We start from the raw sequence: 6,000 nt of genomic DNA on the forward strand, positions 1-6,000 counted from the left end.
ACCAGTGATCTTCTGGTCACAGGGCCGGTTCCCTGTCCTCCAGCCCACGACTGCCACAATAATCATCAACCCTGTTTTTTCTTTTTTCTGTTTCTAGAGTCTGTCCACAGTGACCAGGCTGCCTACACTGTCATTGTGTTTGAAAATGAAGGGGAGAAGAAGGAATGGAGTGAAATGGAGGAGATGGTGACATATGCAGAGGTCAAAATGGGCAGTGGTGATGACCAATAGCCTGAAAGACAAACGGACATCTGCAGCCAGACCTTCAGCACATTTACAGCCGTGATTGGACACTGAAATTAAGGCTTACAGAATATAACCAGGACGGCAGAGCTGAAAGCCTTTAATGCAGAGCTTACTCAGCGCTCATTTTGCTATCTTTGTCTGCAATAATGGTTCACTTTACTGATGTTAAAAAGATTTTAGAGAGTTTTTCTTTGCCACAGTCACCACTGGCTTGAGGTCTTGGACCTGGATTCTTCTGTAAAGCTGCTTTGCGAGAAGGCCTGTTGTAAAAAGTGCTATATAAGTAAACTTTGACTTGACTGGCTTTTTATTCATCTTTCAATCTAAAGGTTTTTAAGCATACTGGTGACTAAAGTTTATACCCCTCTGTTCACTTTTATAGACATGTATTAAAGTATTATACAGCCTTTTCAATAGTTGCAGATGAACACCAGGGTATGAAGGAGTTTTATGGAACATCACTACTGAGGCATTGATCAAATAAAAATAATACACAGGGAAAATCTGAGTGCAACTTATTTCTCAGTAACGACTATAAAACTGAACTGAATTGAAACGAAGACTCTTGTACCGACCCTGAAATTTGGTTTTATGAACACAGATTAAGCCTAGTCTTGGACTAAATTGCCATGTCAGTGGGGATTGGTCACTGGACTCTATTAACCCTGTGGAACCAAGCATCAAGCAGGTCATCCATTCTGTGAATTTGGCAGTGGGATCATGCCACGTGCACACCTGTGCTGCTGTGTTTCCACTCAATCATTTTACAGATGTAGGGTGAACTATGGTGAAATTCAGTAAAAGAAAATGCAATTTAACCCCCTCGAGTCCACGAACTTGCCCATGTGTTGCATTCAACATTTCTATATATTTATCTGTGTCATCATGATGATCCAGCTCAGAAATCCAGTTCAAACCCTCCCTGAATCTGTAGAGCCGCCCTTTCCATTCCATTTTACAACACTCACATCCGGAGTTATGAGCCTATGAAGAGGGGCCGATATACGCGTCATCTGCCTCTCACCATGTGGAGCTGGTGGATTCAAGTGTCTGTCTACATTCTGTGAAACCGACCGACAGACACTCTCTAAGGACTGACCATCACGCTGGAAACCCTTCGATCTTCATTCCGTCCACATCGGAGACTCGTGTGAAATGGCGCCAGAGAGTTTACAGCTGCTGAAGCTGCTGCAGCAGGTTTGGAAAGCAGTGAAGACAGCGGAGCGTTTAGATATGAAACATATGAGGATCATGTTCTATGAAGAGCCTTTAAAAGGAAATTGAAAAAGATATGAAGAAATCAAGAACATGATCTCGGACACCAGAGGGCTGACCAGAGTTAATTATCTCACTATATAATATTGTAGCATCCTGCTAATGGCTTGTGTGCAGGAGGCATGGCCATATGGAGCACCATGGGTACAGTTGTGGCAACAGCGAGAGACTTAAATCATGCAAATTGTTGTTGTGGGCTTGAGATGTGCATTTGTGTTATAGGTGTGCTAATGTGCTGACCTGTGGGGCTGGTCAGGGGGTCAGTGTGCCTTCTGTTAGAGTGAGATGTGTGGTTTGAGGTGACCTGCCAGCACTGGCAGCGAGTTTATCTTGTCATTTCCACCATTTCCTACGTCCTGTTCTATGCCAGCGGCTACTGTGATAACAGTAGCCATAGTTCTTAAGATATATAGCACCTTTCATACATTAAATGCAGCTCAAAGTGCTTTACAGTGTGAACAACTGAGAAAGACAAGTTAAAAAAAAAAAAAAAAAAAAAAAAAATCAAGAAAAACAAAGTGTATAAGTATAAAACACAACAAAAAAGTAATAATAGAAAAGGGCCACAAAATGTAGAAGACCAGGAGGGTAAATAAAAGTTGATATAAGAAGGTGCTACACTGTAAATAGTTTTGTATACAAGTAGAAAGACTTTAAAATCAGTTGTGAAAGGACTCAGCGAGCCACTGCAGCGTAGCTAGAACAGGTGTAACGTGTTCCCTCTTACTAGTTTGTTAAAAAAATCTAGCAGCCTTTTAAAGAGTGCACCTCTTTTGGCTTTTGGGCCGAGTAAGATTATTTGTCTTGTCATTCAATTTTAGAAAGTTATAATAAATAATCATTTAAAACTGATGTGTTTCCTCTTATTCTCCTCGTCCTATATTACATTACATTTTGTATGAAGATCTGAAGCCTTTTAGTGACAAATACGCAACAACAGAGGCAAATCAGGAGGGGGTGAATAGTTTTTATGACCTCTTGGAAGCGCTCTTCTTGGTTTCCAGAAGTCTAAAATAATCAGCGTTTTAATGTGGATGCCAAATATTAAACTATTTATTTTTCTTTAAAAGAGAAGGAGGTCACTGTACCACTGGGTTGCCAGGTTGACCCAGCTTGGGGTATTTTTATATCAATTGTCACAGTGTGGTAAATCCATTTACTCTCCAACTAGCATCTGACCTAGATTCTTAAAAACCAAAGAGGTTCTTTGGTGAAATATCATAGAACAAAGATTTCTTGTTCCCCATAGAAACCTTCACTGGGTGGTTCCTCAATCCTCTTAGTTCTCCATTTCATGTCTTTGTTCTTCAACATTTAAGCCAAATAGACCATCAGTGTGTTGAGAAACCCAGCAGTTAGAGTTCTCACTGTGGGAACCACCAGAGCTGAAGCAGATGCCACTTCCTGTGTGACTACAGATAAAGGCCTTTAATAGCCAGCCTTGAGCTTGTGTGGTTAGAGTTGCATAGACCATGTAATTATACGAAGAGAACCTTTACAGCAGATCTGAAGGTAGAACACAGAAGACCTCACTGCTTAATACTTCACTGAGGCCGAGTGATTCAACATCACTTTATTTGAAGGCAAAATACATAGGACCTTTATAACACACACATAAGCAACGAACAACATTTAATAAGCAATGCTGATGTACACCGTTTGTACCTTGATGAACGAAAAATGTACCTGCACAGAACCTTCGTTTATAACAACGTAAATGTTCCCTCAGAGCTCCAGCAGTGGCTTTAAGGTCTGATTGAGAACCTTAAATCAGTTCCTCCAGGTGAAACGTTGGTATTTGTTCCTTTTCATAACCGAATGCTTTAAAACAGAGCAGTAGAATAAAAACCTGGAGGCGAGGCGAGGCAGGGTGAGTGGAGTCAGTACAGCTTAGAACAGATCATTTCAGTGGATTATGGTTCAGTTATGTTCCCTGACTAAAGGCGCTGAGATGGACCCTTGAAGGATCAACGATTTTATATATTTTGCTTCCCTATTTTTATATCTGCGCAGTTCCTTACCCTTAATTTTGATTAGAACACAGGTAAGTGTTATAAAAAGGTGTAATAAATTTGAAATATATGACTGATGGAGTACAAATCATGATGTATACATTAATATAAACTTCTGTGTTTAATATAAACACTGAGTAACACTATTTGAATGCTGCCTACATAGGGACTGCATAACATGCATAAGAATGTACATAGGTATTATATTCATACAGCAATGCTTGAGTATTTATGAGCACATTTTTATGAAGTAAGTTACATTGTATTGACATCAGGGGCCGTAAACTAAAGTGCTGGACATTTGCTCCATTTATAACACTGATATTATACATCATTTCCATGTAATTGATGTTATAAATGAGAGGCCTTGTTAGAGATAAATGGCCAATTTTACACCAGGTTCAATGCTCTCATCGCCAGGAGAACATTTCTGCTGTACAATAACGATTTTGATGGATCCTGTGGATCATTAATAACCTTTGCTTCAGCTTCGGTCTACAAGAGGAGGAGCAGTGGGTGTTACTGTGTCTCCGCTCAGGAACGAAATTTCTAGAAAATAGTAACTTTCATCACAAAAGATCTTTTTTTTCTTTTGGTCAGTCACTCCCTCGCTCGTGGTACCGTGATAGGATGCCACCTATGCAATAAGTCCAGTCGTGAAATCCTCACTACTAAATATTCCACAGTCAGTGGTGGTACAACAACAACAACAACAACAACAACAACAACAACAACAACAACAACAACAACCACCACGAAGTGGTCGGCCACGTAAAATGACAGAGCGGGGTCAGCAGATGCTGAGGGGCATAGTGCGCAGAGGTCACGAACTTTCTGCAGAGTCAATCACTACAGACCTCCAAACTTCATGTGGCCTTCAGATCAGCTCAAGAACAGCGTAGAGAGCTTCATGAAATGGGTTTCCATGGCCGAGCAGCTGCATCCAAGCCTTACATCACCAAGCGCAATGCAAAGCATGGAATGCAGTGGTGTAAAGCGCCGCCACTGGACTCTAGAGCAGTGGAGACGTGTTCTCTGGAGTGACCAGTCAATCTCCATCTGGGAATCCGATGGACGAGTCTGGGTTCAGCGGTTACCAGGAGACGGTACTTGTCTGACTGCATTGTGCTGAGTGTAAAGTTTGGTGGAGGGGGGATCATGGTGTGGGGGTGTTTTTCAGGAGTTGGGCTCGGCCCCTTCGTTCCAGTGAAAGGAACTCTTAAAGCTTCAGCACCAAGAGATTTAGGACAATTTCGCGCTCCCAACTTTGTGGGAACAGTTTGGGGACGGCCCATTCCTGTTCCAACATGACTGCACACCAGTGCACAAAGCAGGTCCATAAAGACGTGGATGAGTTTCCTTGTGGAAAGCCTTCCCAGAAGAGTTGAAGCTGTTATAGCCGCAAAGGGTGGGCCAGGTTCTGCCAGAGAGACTCCAAAGCTACGTCACTCAATACACCTGCCTTTAAAATGATTATTTACAAGTCTGCTTTCCTGCTTTCAGATGCTGAGGTTTCCCCTTCCTTCCTACCCACCATCCCTTTACAGCAGGATCTGTAAGGGTCTAGACGTTTAAAGACGTGGGCCGATGACGGGGCCCGTGCCAAGGACTTCAACCTACAAAAACAATCCAATTGTTAAATACTTTTAAAATGTAAAGGAAGAAAAATATTAACGTTTGTCTCTGGAGTCTTTCTGGTAGAACTGTTAAGATGTTTATTTTGTGGTAATTTTGCAGATCGTACTTATTTCTTCCTCTGGATCTCCGAGTAAACTCTTGTTCTTTCTTTTGTGATTTATGAACAACAAACCAAAGTGAAAATGAGGAACAATAAGAGATCGTCTATTTCTGTCTAACAGCCCTATGGACCACATGTCAAACTGACAGCAGCCAGGAAAGGAAGCATTTACCAACAGCTAGATTTAAAGCGATAATTCAGCCAGTTTCCACCAGCAATGTTGATTATATTTACTCATCCACAGAAGGAGGTAACAGCCTCTACTCTTCTGGGAAGGATTTACACTAGGTGTTGAACATTGTTGTGAGGATCTGATTGAGCATTAATGAGGTCAGGTACTGATGTTAGATGGCCAGTTCTGGATCACTCCAACTCATCCCAAAGGTACTTGATTAAGCTCCATCACTCTAGAGGACAGCTCCACAGCCCAATGCTGGGGGGCTTTATACCCCTCTAGCTCATGCTTGGCATTGAGCATGGTGACCTCAGGCTCATGTACAGCTGCTCCAGAGAGACCCATTCTGTTGGAGGTCTTAATAATAAGAGGAACGTATGGTTTCGTGGGTAAATGCTGTGATCTGAACAGTTTCACTTTGTGGGGTTTCTGAACTTCTATTACACTCTTCAGAAGGTAACATCTATTTCAGTGACGAGGAGGAAGTGTGGTGGAGGCTGTGGTGGTTACATTCTTCTGCAGCCATGCTGATACAGTAGAGCTTAACAAGCCGA

This window comes from Pygocentrus nattereri, chromosome 16 (genome assembly GCF_015220715.1).
Source record: "Pygocentrus nattereri isolate fPygNat1 chromosome 16, fPygNat1.pri, whole genome shotgun sequence".
Lineage (NCBI taxonomy): Eukaryota > Metazoa > Chordata > Actinopteri > Characiformes > Serrasalmidae > Pygocentrus > Pygocentrus nattereri.